This window comes from Neofelis nebulosa, chromosome 1 (assembly GCF_028018385.1).
Source record: "Neofelis nebulosa isolate mNeoNeb1 chromosome 1, mNeoNeb1.pri, whole genome shotgun sequence".
In the NCBI taxonomy this organism is placed as follows: Eukaryota; Metazoa; Chordata; class Mammalia; order Carnivora; family Felidae; genus Neofelis; species Neofelis nebulosa.
The window spans coordinates 50,005,324-50,021,103 of record NC_080782.1 but is presented as its reverse complement, the minus strand read 5'-3'; the positions used below and the strand labels follow the sequence as shown (position 1 = coordinate 50,021,103).

General features: G+C 39.2%; 1 long non-coding RNA gene and 1 other non-coding gene across 2 annotated transcripts; one reads left to right on the top strand and one right to left on the bottom strand.

Annotated features, from left to right (window-relative positions):
• Window positions 1-4,271: 4,271 nt before the first annotated feature.
• Window positions 4,272-4,402, bottom strand: LOC131489992 (small nucleolar RNA SNORA18). Its single transcript, XR_009250889.1, has one exon. It is a non-coding gene; the product is annotated as a small nucleolar RNA SNORA18 (small nucleolar RNA).
• A 4,044-nt stretch (window positions 4,403-8,446) lies between these two features.
• LOC131510119 (uncharacterized) lies at window positions 8,447-10,763 on the top strand. The gene is made up of 2 exons (XR_009260913.1): window positions 8,447-8,530; window positions 10,449-10,763. It is a non-coding gene; the product is annotated as an uncharacterized LOC131510119 (long non-coding RNA).
• Window positions 10,764-15,780: the final 5,017 nt, after the last annotated feature.

Sequence of the window (15,780 nt, the reverse complement as noted above, 5' to 3'; positions counted from 1 at the left end):
GTTAGGACTCAAAATGGAGTTTCTGTGAAGGGTTGGCATGTCTATCTCCTTGTCCCTGCAGGTCAGTGAAGCATAAGCCCTTCAGGCAAGAAGGGAAGTGTTTCAGCCATGGTCAAGAGCCAGGTCTTATTAACCAAATTCCTCCCTCTTTTAGAGAAGGGAGCTCAGGAAGGAAATGAATAAGTAAACAGGAAGGGACGGGGTAGTATGAGTTAGTGGAGAGTGTGAAAATTCTGATGTGTTTTCAACAGAAAGCCAATCTTTCGGCTATACATACCAGACATCGTTGCCTTGGATGTGAGTTAGGACAATCGTGTTGTATAAAATAAACAAGGGGAACAAACAAATCCAGAGCTGTGAAACATCCTCTTCTGGAGTCCACGAACATCTCCCATTGCCAGTTCGGCAGTGGCAGAAATCAGCATTTCACCGTTTAAGAGCCCATGAAACCTCCAAGTAAGAACAACTCGTTTCCTGGCTCTCTTTATTACAATTCCTTCTAATTTAAAATTTATAATGAATGCGAACAATAATCAGTTTGTAAATACTGTTTTTAAGTTCACTAGAGCTTTGCCGAGATATTCCTTCTAGGTAACAAGTATGTGGCTCATTACTCTCTCATTAGCAAGATAGAAATAAAGATGCAAAAAAAAAAAAAAAAAAAGGAAGAAAGAAAGAAAAGGGAAAAAACACCCACTCCAAAGATACTGTTGAAGTCTAATTGCCTGCATGGAATTCTTAATAATGTTTACTAATGCCTTTTCAGCCTTGCCAATTTTAATGCTCATTCCAGATTCCAGGTGTGACGTCTGTGGTCCCTGCTGTGATCTTAGTGAGTGAGTTTAGACACCTAGAATAGCAGCTTTGGAGAGTTTTTAGCCCCATCTTATGTCCCCAGAATGCAATCACACCCAATGGGGCTTTAAAAAGGAAATCTCAAGCAAGCTCTGGCGTTTTTATTTAAAATTAAATCTCTAATTGGACAAGGCCTGCCCTTTACCTAGATAAGACACGATGACATCTCAGCCAGTCTCATAGAGGGCAGAGCTCCAAGAGTGAACCTTGTACTAGACATTGCAAATGGCTAAGCATTTCCCCCCCTTATCTCCTAGAAACTCTGGGCATGGTAGATTATACTCTTTAGACACATAGATCCTTTGTAATCTCATTTGGCATTCTGGAAGTCAAAAATCAAATGGAAAATATTCTACAGAGATGAAGAGTTATAGCAAAGATTAGCTTCTTGAATCTTACCGCTGTTAAAGCAAAGAATAACAAGAGGACTTTCAGTAAGAAACTATAGTAGTTTGGGGTGGGGTGGTGTTGGGGGAAGCAAGGCCTATTGGTTTGTGGGTTTTTTTATTCTAAACAACAAGTGAGTTATTTAAGAATAAAATTTAGGAAATAATTCATTGACCCTTGCCAGAAGAACTTTGCATGTGAAGAAACTAAGGCAGGGAATTTGTAAGTTCACTGCAGTTTGGATCATATCCACTGGAGGTTTATCCTCACAATTCCATCCTGGCCACCTTTCTGCCTCTTTCTCCTGTCCTCTAAGAAGTTGAAATGGCCTTCCTAAGCCCATAGGATCAGGCTGAGTGTGAGGCTTTCATTTTGGGGGCTAATTTGGGGATGCAAATTTAAAAGGAAATTACTCCATTTCCTTTATGCCAGTGAGCCTTTCTCTTACAGTTTTATAGTGAGAAAGGAAGGAGGAGAGGAGAAAGCAAGTCCTAACTCCATCAAAATTCCTTGTAATTCTACTGTTTAAAGAAAAACTTTTGGAACTGACATTTGCAGGAGTCTGCTGTTGATTACAGGGGGGAACTAAGCAGAGAACTGTGAATAAGGTCCTGCAACCATGTTCATAAAACAAGATTGAAAAAGTTATAAAAAGCCATAATATCAAAACCATCATGCAAAAAATCGGATATTGTGCCCAGATATAGAATCCATTCCTCAAGCAGGCCAAAGCCTCCAAAGGGCAAGCAAAAGCTCCTTTCAGCCCAGGATGGTGAAACAGACTTGGGCTAAGGTTCTGCCATCAACTAGCTGTGTGATCCTCAGCCAGGTGTTCAACCTCTCTGAGCTTCAGTTTTAGGATCTATAAAATGAACAGGTTTAACTTGAAACCAGGTGAATTCTGCTGCTCATGTTTGAACCCTGGCTCTGCTACTACTTAGGTGTGTAACCTTATGCAAGTTATTTAACCAGGGTGTGCCTCAGTTTCCTAATTTGTGAACTAGGAATAACTATACTACTTCCCTCACAAGGCTGTTGTGAGGATTAAAGGAAAAATAATACAGGTAAAGGGCCTATAATGGTGCCTGGAATGCAACAATCAGTAGACACTGGGTGCTGCTGCTACTAAATGTTGCAAAATGGCTGCAACTCATTGAAACTAACAGATGCAAGAAGGACAAAGCAGTAATCTAAGCTGATTTAGGGTGAAAAGCTTCTGATTTCCTGATGAGTTGGCCTCACCACTAATTGACTCTTCCAGAGACTCAGAAATGCTGATCCCTACCTCCACGAAGAGGCATTTTTACCTGCTCCTCTTCCAAAACACATCTGCAGATACTAACGTTTGTTTTTTTTAAGACTATAAGTTTTTTATTTAAGAAATTTTACCTGTGATTCCTTCCACTCCCAATCACCACAGTTCCTCCAAAGTCAGAATCATAACCTTCAAAATAGCCCTTTTATTTTTTTAATGTTTATTTATTTTTGAAGGAGAGAGAGACAGAGTGTGAGCAGGGGAGAGGCACAGAGAGAGGGAGACACAGAATCCCAATCAGGCTCCAGGCTCCAACCTGTCAGCACAAAGCCTGGTACCGGGCTTGAACTCACGAATGGTGAGATCATGATCTGAGCCAAAGTCAGACACCCAACCACCTGAGCCACCCAGGTGCCCCTAAGACAGTCCTTTTAAAACGAACCTTCAGGGAACCTGGATGACACAGTTGGTTAAACATCCAACTGTAGATTTTGGCTCAGGTCATGATCCCAGTTAGTGAGTTCAAGCCCTGTATCAGGCTCTGTGCAGATATCATGGAGCCTGCTTGGGATTCCCTGTCTCCCTCTCTCTCTGCCTCTCTTTCGCCCTGCCTCTTTCTCAAAAATAAATAAACACACAAACAATTTTTTGAAAAGAAGAACTTGTGTTCAATCCAGTTGTCACTATCAGTCCAGAGTTCTTTTGGTTGGGCTTCTTTGATCACCACTTAAATATGGACATACTTCAAAATTCCCCACTTGTGGGAATGCAAGCTGGTGCAGCCACTCTGGAAAACAGTATGGAGGTTCTTCAAAAAACTAAAAATAGAACTACCCTACAACCCAGCAATTGCACTACTAGACATTTATCCACGGGATACAGGTGTGCTGTTTCAAAGGGACACATGCACCCCCATGTTTATAGCAGCACTATCAACGATAGCCAAAGTATGGAAAGAGCCCAAATGTCCATCGATGGGTGAATGGATAAAGAAAATGTGGCATATATATATATATATATATATATATATATATATATATAAAATGGAGTGTTACTCAGCAATCAAAAAGAATGAAATCTTGCCATTTGCAACTACATGGATGGAACTGGAGGATATTTTGCTAAGTGAAATTAGTCAGTCAGAGAAAGACAAAAACCATATGACTTCACTCATATGAGGACTTTAAGAGACAAAACAGATGAACATAAGGGAAGGGAAGCAAAAATAATACAAAAACAGGGAGGGGGACAAAACAGAAGAGACTCATAAATATGGAGAACAAACTGAGGGTTACTGGAGGGGTTGTGGGAGGGGGGATGGACTAAATGGGTAAGGGGTATTAAGGGATCTACTCCTGAAATCATTGTTTCACTATATGCTAACTAATTTGGATGTAAATTTTAAAAACTTAAAAATAAAATTAAAAAAAATTTTTGAAGATGAAAAAAAATATATAAATCTTTCCAACAAACCTACAAAGTAAGCATATAATTACTCACTTTAAAAATAAAGAGGGGCAGAAAGAATCTAAAAAAAAAAAATCCCCACCTGTAATCTTTGGGATCCAATTCCTTTACTTTAAGGCCATATTTAGGGTCAGAGTAGATGAATCTCCCCGGTTTTTAATGTCAGACGCCCTGTAAACATGAATGAGTTCAAATCATATTCACCCCTAAACTATCACACCCAAGAACTATACAGATTGTTGGAACACGCCAATACCTAAGATTGTAAAAATCTGACTATTAGATCTTTCTCAGAGTGTCAGCAGATAGATGTCTTGTAGTTCTTTCCCACAGATCTAACACATAGTTCTGTGAGTAAAGGAAACCACACATATCCTCTATGAGGCGTTTCCAATGATGTACGTCTACAGAAAAAGCCCCCTCAGGATAGACCTCAACCAAAGTTTAAATTCCAGGTTCCCAAACCACACTTGGCAAACACCAGTTCCTGTCCTGGTATAGCTGCCCTCAAAGGCTTTCTGCATGCTCCTTTCATAGAGAAATGTCTAATTCTAAGCTGGCTTTTTCAATTCATTAGCTATATGCCCTTGACCAATTCATTCCATTTCTTGACCAATTTCTTTTTCTGGGAAAACACACACACACACACACACACACACACACACACACACACACACAATATAACATCAGTATCTTGCATGGCTTTAGAGATGAGCAAATAAGGTAATTAATGCTCACAACTACCATTTATTGCCACTACTAGGTACTAGGCACTGTACTAGAGATTTTACATATGTTATTTCAGTTAAATAATCCTCACAACAATCCTAAAAGGCAAGAATTAAATAGCCCTGTCACTTACCAGTTGCTCAGGTCAAAAATCTTAGAGTCCTTTTTTGCATCTTCTCTATTACATTCTATACCAATCCATAAGCAAATCTTGGCTCTACCTTCAAAAAAACAGATTCAGACTAATTCTCACCAATTCTATCTCCACCACTCTTCCAGGAGAACTGCAATAGCCTAGTTTGCTACCATGTTTGCTTGGCCCCGTTTCACCTGCTCCCCACTAGGAGTCACAGCAGTTGTGTTAAGAATGTGATGTGCCTGGTGGCTCAGTCAGTTAAGCATCCAATTTCAGTTCAGGTCATGATCTTGCTGCCTTAGGTTCAAGCCTCGCATCAGGCTCTGTGCTGACAGCTCAGAACCTGGATCCTGCTTCAGATTCTGTGTCTCCCTCTCACACTCGGTCTCTCTCTCAAAAATAAATAAAACATTAAAAAATTTTTAAAAAGAAAAAAAAAGAACGTAAGTTAGGTCCATAGTTTACAGGTCAGCCTCTGCTAACATTTGCAGGAACCAGGGCAAGAATTCAAATGAGGGTCCACATACCATATTTAATTTTTTTTAAGTTTTAAATCAAGATAAAAAGTATTTTTAAAATATTTTTTTCTAAAGAGGTTAGAGTGGAAGAGAGCCAAAGCATACGAGACTCTTAAAAACTGAGAACAAACTGAGAGTTGATGGGGGGTGGGAGGGAGGGGAGGTTGGGTGATGGGTATTGAGGAGGGCACCTTTTGGGATGAGCACTGGGTGTTGTATGGAAACCAATTTGACAATAAACTTCATATATTGAAAAATAAATAAATAAAAATAAATAAAATATTTTTTTCTGTTATCTACTTGATAAATCCATAAAATGGTGAGATCTAAAAATATATGTAAATCAGGGTGCCTGGGTGGCTCAGTGGTTGAGTGTCCTACTTCAGCTTAGGTCATGATCTCATGGTTCATAGGTTCCAGCCCCGCGTCAGGCTCTGTGCTGACAGCTCAGAGCCTAGAGCCTGCTTTAGATTCTATGTCTCCTTCTCTCTCTGCCTCTCCCCTGCTCACACTCTGTCTTTCTCTCTCAAAAATAAACATTAAAAAAAAATACATACATATACATATATATATATGTACATCTATGGCCGTTAAAATGACTAAAAGTATAAATCTATGATTAAATGCCTAAAAATTGTCAAAATATCAAAGATTATTCAACTTAATTGTTATTATGAATATTTGGCTGTTTGGATGAATAAGAAGTAAATATGTGGATAAATTATGAATTATTATGTATTCGCTCCATAAGTTTTTCTTGTCTTAACTTTAACAAAATTAATCATCATGTCATAATAATCTAGATTTTCACATCATTATGTTCTATTGATAGCAATAATCTAAAGTATTAAAAGGTAATTATATTGAAAGTATATAATATTTGAGTAAACTTTCATTAAAAAATTTAATTAATATAAATAAAAAGAACAAAACACTTAAATTTTTGTTCGCAAAAATGCTGTTTTTATCCTGAAATATTCAAAATTATTTACTAAAATTAAAAGGTGTAAGGTTAATTCTAGTAATTAATGTCAATATTTTAAATCATTTAAATAAAGCTGAAATCTATTTATTTTTTTGAAAAATTAATTAAATCCATCAAATATTATTATTAAAATGAAACCATTTGTAGATTTGGCTTGAAAGGTCATCTAGTCACCAGTATAAAGACTCAGAATCACTCTGTTTCACGCTTTTCACCACTATATATAAAAATATAGATACAAATTTAAGAGTAATATGGATTTCTTACTAGTGCAAAATCTTCCTCAGCTACCCCATGCAACTGTGTTCATGAATAGTTTCAGAAGCATATTTTTGAATTTGAGGTGATGCAAGAAAAGAGATGTTTCACACAACTGGGAAATAATTTTGCACTTCATTATGCAAACGTTTTTTGATATCTGAGAGGAAGAACTTATCAAATTTGTCTTTTCTTTTACCTAAATACTTCATCTAGTCAAATCCTTGCCACACTCCAAATTTGTGTCTATTTACAAAGTCAGCAGCAGTAAGTTTCACTCAAAACTTTACAGCATTTGGATACATTGCTGACCTTTTGTTTTGAGGACACAGGGCAAGAGATGTGGGAAAGTGTTCCTCTGGGGCCTGAACAGAGTTAGCTGCAAGAGTGGATGTTTCAAGTTTGGGTTGCTGTGTGTTAACACTGAATGCTGATTCACAAAGAATGGAAGCCAGTGTGCTTGTTAATAAATTGATGCTTTCTGTGATTGTGGCACTTAGGATCTTTTAATGCTCTTGCCTGGGGATAAGGGCAATACCGCCTATAGGTCCCATATGATCTGGCTCCTGGTTATCTCCCCATCCTCTCTTGTCCCTCTCGTCCGCTACAATGCCAATACAATGGGATTTGAACTGCCTTCTTGCAGTTCCTTGATCACAACAGCCGTGTTGAACACCTTCAAGGACTTGCTGTCTCCTCCATCTGAAGTGTCCTTCTTCTAGATATTGATGCAACTCACTCCCTCCATATTCTGTTTCTGTTCAAATGTCATGTTATCGAGGAGGCCTCCCCCTGTATCCACTATCTAAAACAGTATTCTTAGCACTTTCTATTCCCTTACCCTACTTTATTTTCCTCGTCAGACTACTAATCTGACATTAAATATATTACTTATTCCTTTATTTCCTGTTTTTCCCAGTAGAATGTCCTACTTTTATTCACAAAATCCAGTATAGCACATTCTCAATAAATGCTTAGTTATATGGGAAGCACTCAGTAAGTCTTGATTTTTTTGTGTGTGCTCTTCTTGTTTGTTTTTTTGATTTGTTTTGTTTTTGGTTTTTTGCTAGTGGTGGTGGGTTTGTGGGGGGGGGGGATTTTGGCTTTTTGGCTTTGGCTGGGGAGAGATGTTCTCAGATGGGATTCCTTAATCACTGTAAGGAACAACTGGTTCTAGTTTCTCAGACTTGAAAACAGTAGAGATGCACCAGGTGTGGGTCTAACTTATTACCCCCAAACGAAAGAGAGAGAGAGAGAGAGAGAGAGAGAGAGAGAGAGAGAGAACATAGATGACTAATAACATCTCAAAGTCATGAGAAGAGAGTAAATAACAAAAGCTATTACCTTTAAGAATAGATGGCTTTTGCAAGTGATCCACACCTCCAGGGGTTATTACTGTTGGATCTTGTTAACTGATTCCCTGCACTTTCCCCTCCTTAGCCACACCCTTTCTCTTATAAGAAAATTGAGGTCGCCTTCCTTCTACATTCCTTTTTTCCTTTTCCTACCACTTACTGGAGCATCGAGCATATGCCAACCACTGTGCTTAGTGCTTGCCATGTCCTGCTTCATTTAACCTTTACATCCACCTATAAGCAGCTGCTATTGTTATCCAAATTTTACAGATGAGGAAGATGACATTCAGAGAGAGAATAACTTCTTTCAAGGCTAGCAAGTATAAAGCCAGCTTTCTAAAACAGTTTTGTTTCTCCCTGAAGTCCATGCTCTTAACTACTATAACTTCTGCCTCCCCAAATTCACTTAGATTCTTCAATTCAACCAATATTCACCAGAACCTTCTAACGGAAGGATGAGGTAGTTGCTACGGAAACACAGGATAAGACACAGTCCATATCCTTAGATCTAAAAGGAAAGGCAGGATTTTCACATGCCAAACCAAGAACAAAGACTACAGTATATGAGTTCTTGGAGACATGAGGGTATGGATAATAAGTGCTCTCGGAAGATGGGGCAGGGCGGGAGGGAAGAGAACATAACAGCAGACTTTAGTAAGGTGAAGAAGTTAAGAGGGGTGAACATTTGAACCTTACCCCCAAAATATGGCAATACAGTAGAATACTCCTCTATGTGCAGAGATACATGTGAGGATGATGTTTTCACTTATTTGTGCATTTATTTACTGCGTAAGATTTACTGATGTCTTATCAGGTGCCTGGAAAACTGCTGGGTTCTTGGCAGACTAAAATAAGTGCTTTGCAGGGGAAAGAGAACAGTGCTTGGCCAGTGAAGAGAACAGATCTGGGCTCAGTGAAACATGGGAGGCTGCCTTCCTGGCTCCAAAGATCCCATTAGAAAAAAAATGTGTTCAGCATTCTTTCAGCATACTACCCAGAGTATAAGAACATTGTGTCATCAGGAACCACTAAGTGTACCCTGGAGACCATCCATCCAGTACCAGGTCAGATTTCAGAGGTTCTTTTTTGGAACTGCCCTGGTGAGACAAACTACAGTAGTCAAAGGAGCAGGTCTGAATTTTGACCTCAAAACATGAGTTCTGTGTCTCTAGGTGAATAACTTAACCTTCTTGGAGCCTCCTTTTCCTCAATTATAAAATATAGAAGGTAATTCTCACTTCACAGCGTTGCAGTGAGGATTAAATGACATAAGATCTATAAAAATGCTGGCACATAATTGGAGCCCCAAAACTTAATAGTTCCTTTCCCTTCTCCATTTTCCTTAGAAAATAGTTTCTTGCTTTCTGAGCAAGGAAGTGTACGCAATTGTGGTCTGATTTTTTTCTGAAACTGTAAGTTTCTTGATTTCACCCACCCCTGCTAAGTGATTCCAACCATTTAACTTCCTTTGCAGGGTCTTAACCTCCCTGAGCTCTCTCCAACATACCCCTAGCCCCCAACCCACCCCACTTACCTTCATCTGTCTCCTAGATTCAAAGCTTCAGCTTCCCTACCCAGGGTTAGAATCTGCATCAAGTGTCTTAGACCTATTTGAGCTCATGTAGCAAAATCATTATAAAGGGTGATCCCCTGCTTTCCCCTGTAATAATCAGGCTCCCTCATTGGGATAAATGACTTGGCCATCAGGTTTATAGTTTACCCATTTGGGAACTGGATTATTGCTTCATAAAACTGTGCTACATGGTACTATTATCATTTAATTATATTGCCTAAAGAAAAAAAATAAAGATTGCCTTTTTGAGCACTACTCTCCAGTACTACCCAAGTTTTGTGGGAGCTGACTCCTTCAGCACATTTCCTGCCCTCAAATATCTTTACAGGTAAAAGGTCATTCTGTTTGGCATGCTCTTCTTTGCTGGGCACCTCTCCTCAAAAGAGTAGTTTGATCTCTTTTTTAACATGCTATTTCAAATCCCCCAGAAAAATGTGCTAGACTTTATGGCAACATTTTCCTTCCCAAAAGCATTATGTGTCTCATGGTCCTATATATATATGTATATATATACATACATATATATATGTATATATCCAGTATATATATATACTGAGTCCCAACACTCAGTGCTAGAACTGAACTTCCTTGTATGCTACATGATTTTTAAAAAAGCACCTATGGAAATTGTTTTTACTGGTAAAATGCCAGTAGTTCCCCCTTAAAGATCCATTCTTTTGGGTTAATTTATTTTGTTTATTACAATTCAATTGCAATGGAAGCTGTCTTAGGAAGGGTGGAGTGGGTGGGAGTGCAAAAGAACCAGGATCTGCTTTTAGTTGATTACTGTGGAACCTGGTGGTATTCCCCAGCTCAATATCTCTCCACTATCAATGGATTTGAAGTTTTTGAAAAGCTGTTACCCTGGGAGGATTAATAGAGTTAGTTTCATTTCCATTTTAGCATTAATAAATTTATCATGTCTGATAGGATCTTTCAAGAGACAATGCAAGTATTGATGATGGGGAAGCAAAGATGAAATGCTTTATGCTCAGCTCCACAAATCCTGCCGTGGTTCGGTGCAACTGTGGGTTATACACCATGGAGCAGTAAGTAAAATGTGGACCCATGAACTGAGTAAAACTTTGGGGAAGAATGAAGTCAAGAAGGGTTTGAATACCTGGTCACTTCAAGGTGCTTGAAGGAAGAGGAGAGTTTGTATGGATCTAGGGAGAAAGAAGAATATTCCAGAAGAGGGAAATGATGTAAGGTGAAGTACTAAGAATAAACACGAGCTGTGTCCTGGATGGCTTCCTAACTGGTCTCTTGCCCTCAATCTGGTCTCCACACTGCAGTCATAGTAATCTTTCTAAAACACATATATGATCTTCTCTTGACCCTATTAAAATCCCTCGTCATCTTCTCATTGCACTCAGACAAAAGTCCCAAATTTCTAGTACATGGACCAGGCTCTGTGCCTGGCACACCCCTCTCTCTAGCCTAATCTTGCACTGTTTTCTCCTCACTCTCTTCTCTCCACTCATAAATGCCAGAAAACAGAATAGCATCTTAATAATGGCTCTCTCGGGGTCATCAGCTTATGGGTAATTTCTGTATTTCTTTTTGCTTGTCTTTCAGTTTCTAAATTTTCTACAATGAACCAAGATTATGTTTTTAGTAATAATAGTATTTTTTTAAAGGGAATGGGAAGTGGCTTAGGAGGCAATTTTGCCAATAATACTAGAAGCTTTCAGGAGGGCAAGCAGGATAAAGGCTAACAGAATACAGGAGACACAGAGCTGCAACAATGAAACTGCCTAGAAGTGACAGAAATCAGGGAAGTCCTGGGGGCAGAACACAAAGTAAGGCAAAACTAAAAGTAAGGTAACATATAACACCTATTCTTCAGAAGAGCATCTGGAAACATAGGGGAGACACAGAGCAGTGGTTTGGGAGGGAGGCAGAGTTTAAGTCCTTTTTTTGTTGTTGTTTTAATTTGATTTGAAGATTCTTTTCCTGTTTAACTTCTTTAAATTTAAAAAAATTTTAAGTGTATTTTTATTATTTATTTTGAGAAAGAGAGAGAACACATGCATGCACCTGCAAGTCAGGGGAGGGAGCAGAGAGAGAGAAAGAGAGAGAGAATTCCAAGCAGGTCAGCACTGTCAGTGACATCCAACTGACTGAGACATCCAAGAGTCCCTGATTTGAAGATTCTTAAATATGTCTGCCCGTTAAGTGAAGTGCTCACCAAGAGCACTCCCCGTCTCTGCCTATATCACATGTGGCTTCTCAGTTGTTGTTTAGGGGATGATCTTCAAAGGTTACAAAATATTTTAAACAAACTTTGTTTTCAACCAAATTCAGCCAGGTTCCATTTATTAAATAAATAAATAAATAAATATCTGTAAATGAAACTATCATAAAGATGAAGGTGGTTGGGAAAGGTCCATCTATTATCAACAAATGACTCAAGTCTCACTATGTCCAGCCTGCTTATTATTTGTTGTTTCTCTAATTCCTTTCAGCCTCCGGATCTCTATATTGATACTAATCCACAAAAGTGATTCCCAGTGACCTCTGGAGGCTTTTCAGTCCAGCTCACAGAGATTCTATGATTTAGGGGCTGGATAAATACATATTTGCAAAGAGCATTCCCCACCGGCCTCAGAAGTTGGAAAGGGTTATTTAATTACATCACAAAGAGGCTAAAGAAATAGATGGTTGGTGTCTTCAAGCTACATGAAAACTCCAAGAGCTAGCTATTCCAAATCTTACATTTAGAGCAGGAAGCTGAAGCCATGGGGGTTAGGATCTGTCCACTGTCCTCCACAAAATGACAGGTGAGCCAGGGTTTGAGAACACAGATATTCAATCTCTCAACCCAATGTTCTTTCTATCGGCCATCATTTTTCTGACAGTGCTCCTAACCAAAACAAACATCTCTCTCCTAACTCTTTAGAATTCCAGAGTTCCTGGAGAAATGGGCCTGATGGAGTTCTCTTTAGTATTATTATTATGGGGCGCCTGGGTGGCTCAGTTGGTTAAGCATCCACCTCTTGATGTGGGTTCAGGTTATGATCTTGCAGTTTGTGAGTTCAAGCCCCACATCAGACTCTGCGCTGTCAGTGTCAGACACTGACACTGACAGCGCAGAGCCTGCTTGGGATTCTCTCTCTCTCCCTCTCTCTCTGCTCCTCCCTCACCCCAATATAAATAAATAAACTTTAAAAAAAAAATCTTAGAAAATAAAAACCTGCCTTGGAAATGATAAACATGGCCACAAGCAGAATAAATTCCCAGCATTGTTAGAACCAGAGGAATCCCTTAGTGTTATCTGCCTATGTCCTATGTGCTGTATATCAATGAGACCTCTACACTTAATGGACTAAAATGGAATTACACATTAATTAAATGTGTTTAACAGTCTATTGGGCAGCACAGCTACTTCTGTGGTTGGTTGGTTGGTTGGTTGGTTGGTTGGTTGGTTGGTTGGTTGATTGGTTTGTCCAGACCCTCAGAGCCAGATCTCATGCTCAGGTACAAACAGCTGGCTGATGGATAGCCATCATGTCCATGTGCCCAAGTGTAGTAAGAAGAGTTTCCTCGCTGCAAGTGGCAAAATCCTGCCTGAGGACCCTTCCTACTTCCTTTCCTTGGCCCCCTACAACTGTTTCTAGGCCCCTCCATAGACCCTTTATATTTGGTCCTGCTTCTTAGGAGCTAGTCTTCTTAACCTCTAGCATCTTCTCTGATGACCAAATGACATCATGAGGTCAGCACAGGCCATAAAACTGCACAACTAACTCCTCTAAGGAAGCAACCCTGAGCTACAGAAGAGCAGAAGATTTGCACATCCTAAGAAGAATGTGATCTGATTTGGAGGGTAGGGGATGTGCCTTGGCTTTGTGCACCTTTTTCTTTTCAATTGGTCTTGTTATGACATAGCCCAGACATTCAGTCACCAAGAAGAGACAGCCTAAAAGTAATGTGATGAAACTGTTGTCTTTAAAGGGTGAGCAAATGCATTTAACGATTAAGTTACCAAGGCTTTGATGAGAGAGCACCAGGACCTCAAGGGGAATATGGTCCCAAAATCATAAGCAGGACTTCCAATAGGTTAGCCCCATCCCCTGCCACCTTCACCCTTCCTCCTCCATGAATTCAACCAATTCCAAAGCCCATAACCCACGGAATGGAGACTGTGGTTTGGATAAAAGAGTCTGAACACTGGAAAGTTCAAAAGTCAACCTGGGTCAGTCAATTACAATAAACGTAAGTGGCATCAAGGCTCCTAAGCATAGTTAAATCTGACTTTGGAGGACCTGCCACCAGGTGCCAGCTCACAGCATATCAGGACAAATAATCAAAGATCTTTAGTCATGGGGATGGTGACCTCGTAATCCAGATTCATCTGATTTCATGTAGTTCTATTATTTTCAGTAAGTCAGTTGATTCCTAAATTATATCTCATGTGTATGCAAACGTGAACCAGACACCAGAATAGTATAGTGATCAAGATAACAGATTTGTGAGTCAGAAAGACAAATGCCATTTATAAGCTTTGACTCTGATTAAGTCTCTTAACTTCTCTAAGCTTTATTTTCCTCATCTGTAGAGTAAGATATTCTTGATATTTACCTGACAGGATTGTGGGAAAATTAAAGGAGAAAAATCACATAAAAGCTAAAAACAGTATTTACTCAATAAATATCAGGTATCATTATATAAGTAGACATGATTTTATTTTTAAACCTTTATGAGACCTTGATTAAAAATAAATTCACCTGGGTGACCACCTGGGTGGCTCAGTCGGTTAAATGTCTGACTTCAGCTCAGGTCATGATCTCATGGTTCACGAGTTCAAATCCCGCATCAGGCTCTGTGCTGACAGCTCAGAGCTTGGAGCCTGCTTTAGATTCTGTGTCTCCCTCTTTCTCTGCCCCTCCCTTGCTCATGCTTGATATATATCTCTCTCTCAAAAATAAATAAAAACATTAAAAATTTTTTAAAATATAAATTCTCAAATCTAATAACACTTTGACTACAAGATCTAATTTTTGATTTGGAAACTAGTCATAGTAGATAGAGATAACTGGAAGAATCAACATGTAAAATGTAAATTAATCAACAATGCTCTTCTCTATTAAGTACATCATTTCTGTAGGACTCTAAATCTATCCATCAATTGCTTTTCCTCCTTATAAAAAATGCAATGCCATAGGGTTTAAAAACAAATCAACAAGGAAAGATAATAACTGAACACAGGTCAGGAGAACTTAACCCAGGTCTGGCTCTGCGATTAGCTGAATAACCTGTCCTTGACATACACTGTGAGATTTGGTGGCCTCTTATATAAGATAAGGCTTTGGGAATGTACCTGAAGTTACTTTCCAGCCCTAAGGTTCCAGTGATCACTCTTTCAGTGATTCAGTAAGATTCATAAATGGTAGTAAAGGGTTCTGACATCAGTGATTGACTTCTCCTCTTGGCTGTGCAGAAGGCTACAGGCCAGATGAAAAACAAGTATCCAGACAAACATGGGATGGAGTAAGGCAGCACTGACAAACTCTGCAAGGCGTGCTATTCAATTAGCAGGATGGCAGTGTCCTGGGCTGAGTCTATAAGGCAGTAGTTACCTCTGCAGCTAGTCCTCTGTCCCCAGGAATGGGGCCTCCACATACCTATCAAGAAATTACCCATATCCTTCCGGCACATGGAGTGTTGGCAGCAAGGGAAATCCTGGCTCTAATCCAGGCCATGAGGCAAACCTCATCAATATGAGAGTAAGCCCTCAGCTTATCCCAACATCATTGTTCCTGGAAATAAAACTATCATCAAAATGTCTTCAAATGGAGTGCAGCCATGATGCAGTCCTTGAAAGTATGGCAAATAAATGTTTCTCCAGATGCAGTGCTCAACCATGAACCAATAGCAATTATCATTAGTTCATCACAACACCAAGAACCCATATGAAGCCTCAGAAGTCTTTTAAATATCAATGAATTGTATGTGCATCAAATTTAAAGCCTACTTGTCATAGCTAATACAATTTTAAATTGGATATAAAATAATATATATACAAACATGATATTAGCTATGCTTTTTTTAAGTTTTTTTATTTATTTTTAGAGAGAGATTGAGAACACAGCAGAGAGGAAGAGAGAGAGAGAGAGAGAGAGAGAGAGAGAGAGAGAGAGAGAATCCCAAGCAGGCTTCACACTATCAGCACAGAACCCCATGTGGGACTTGAACTCACAAACTGTGAGATCATGACCTGTGCCGAAATTGAGTCAGTTGCTTAACTTCCTGAGCCACCCAG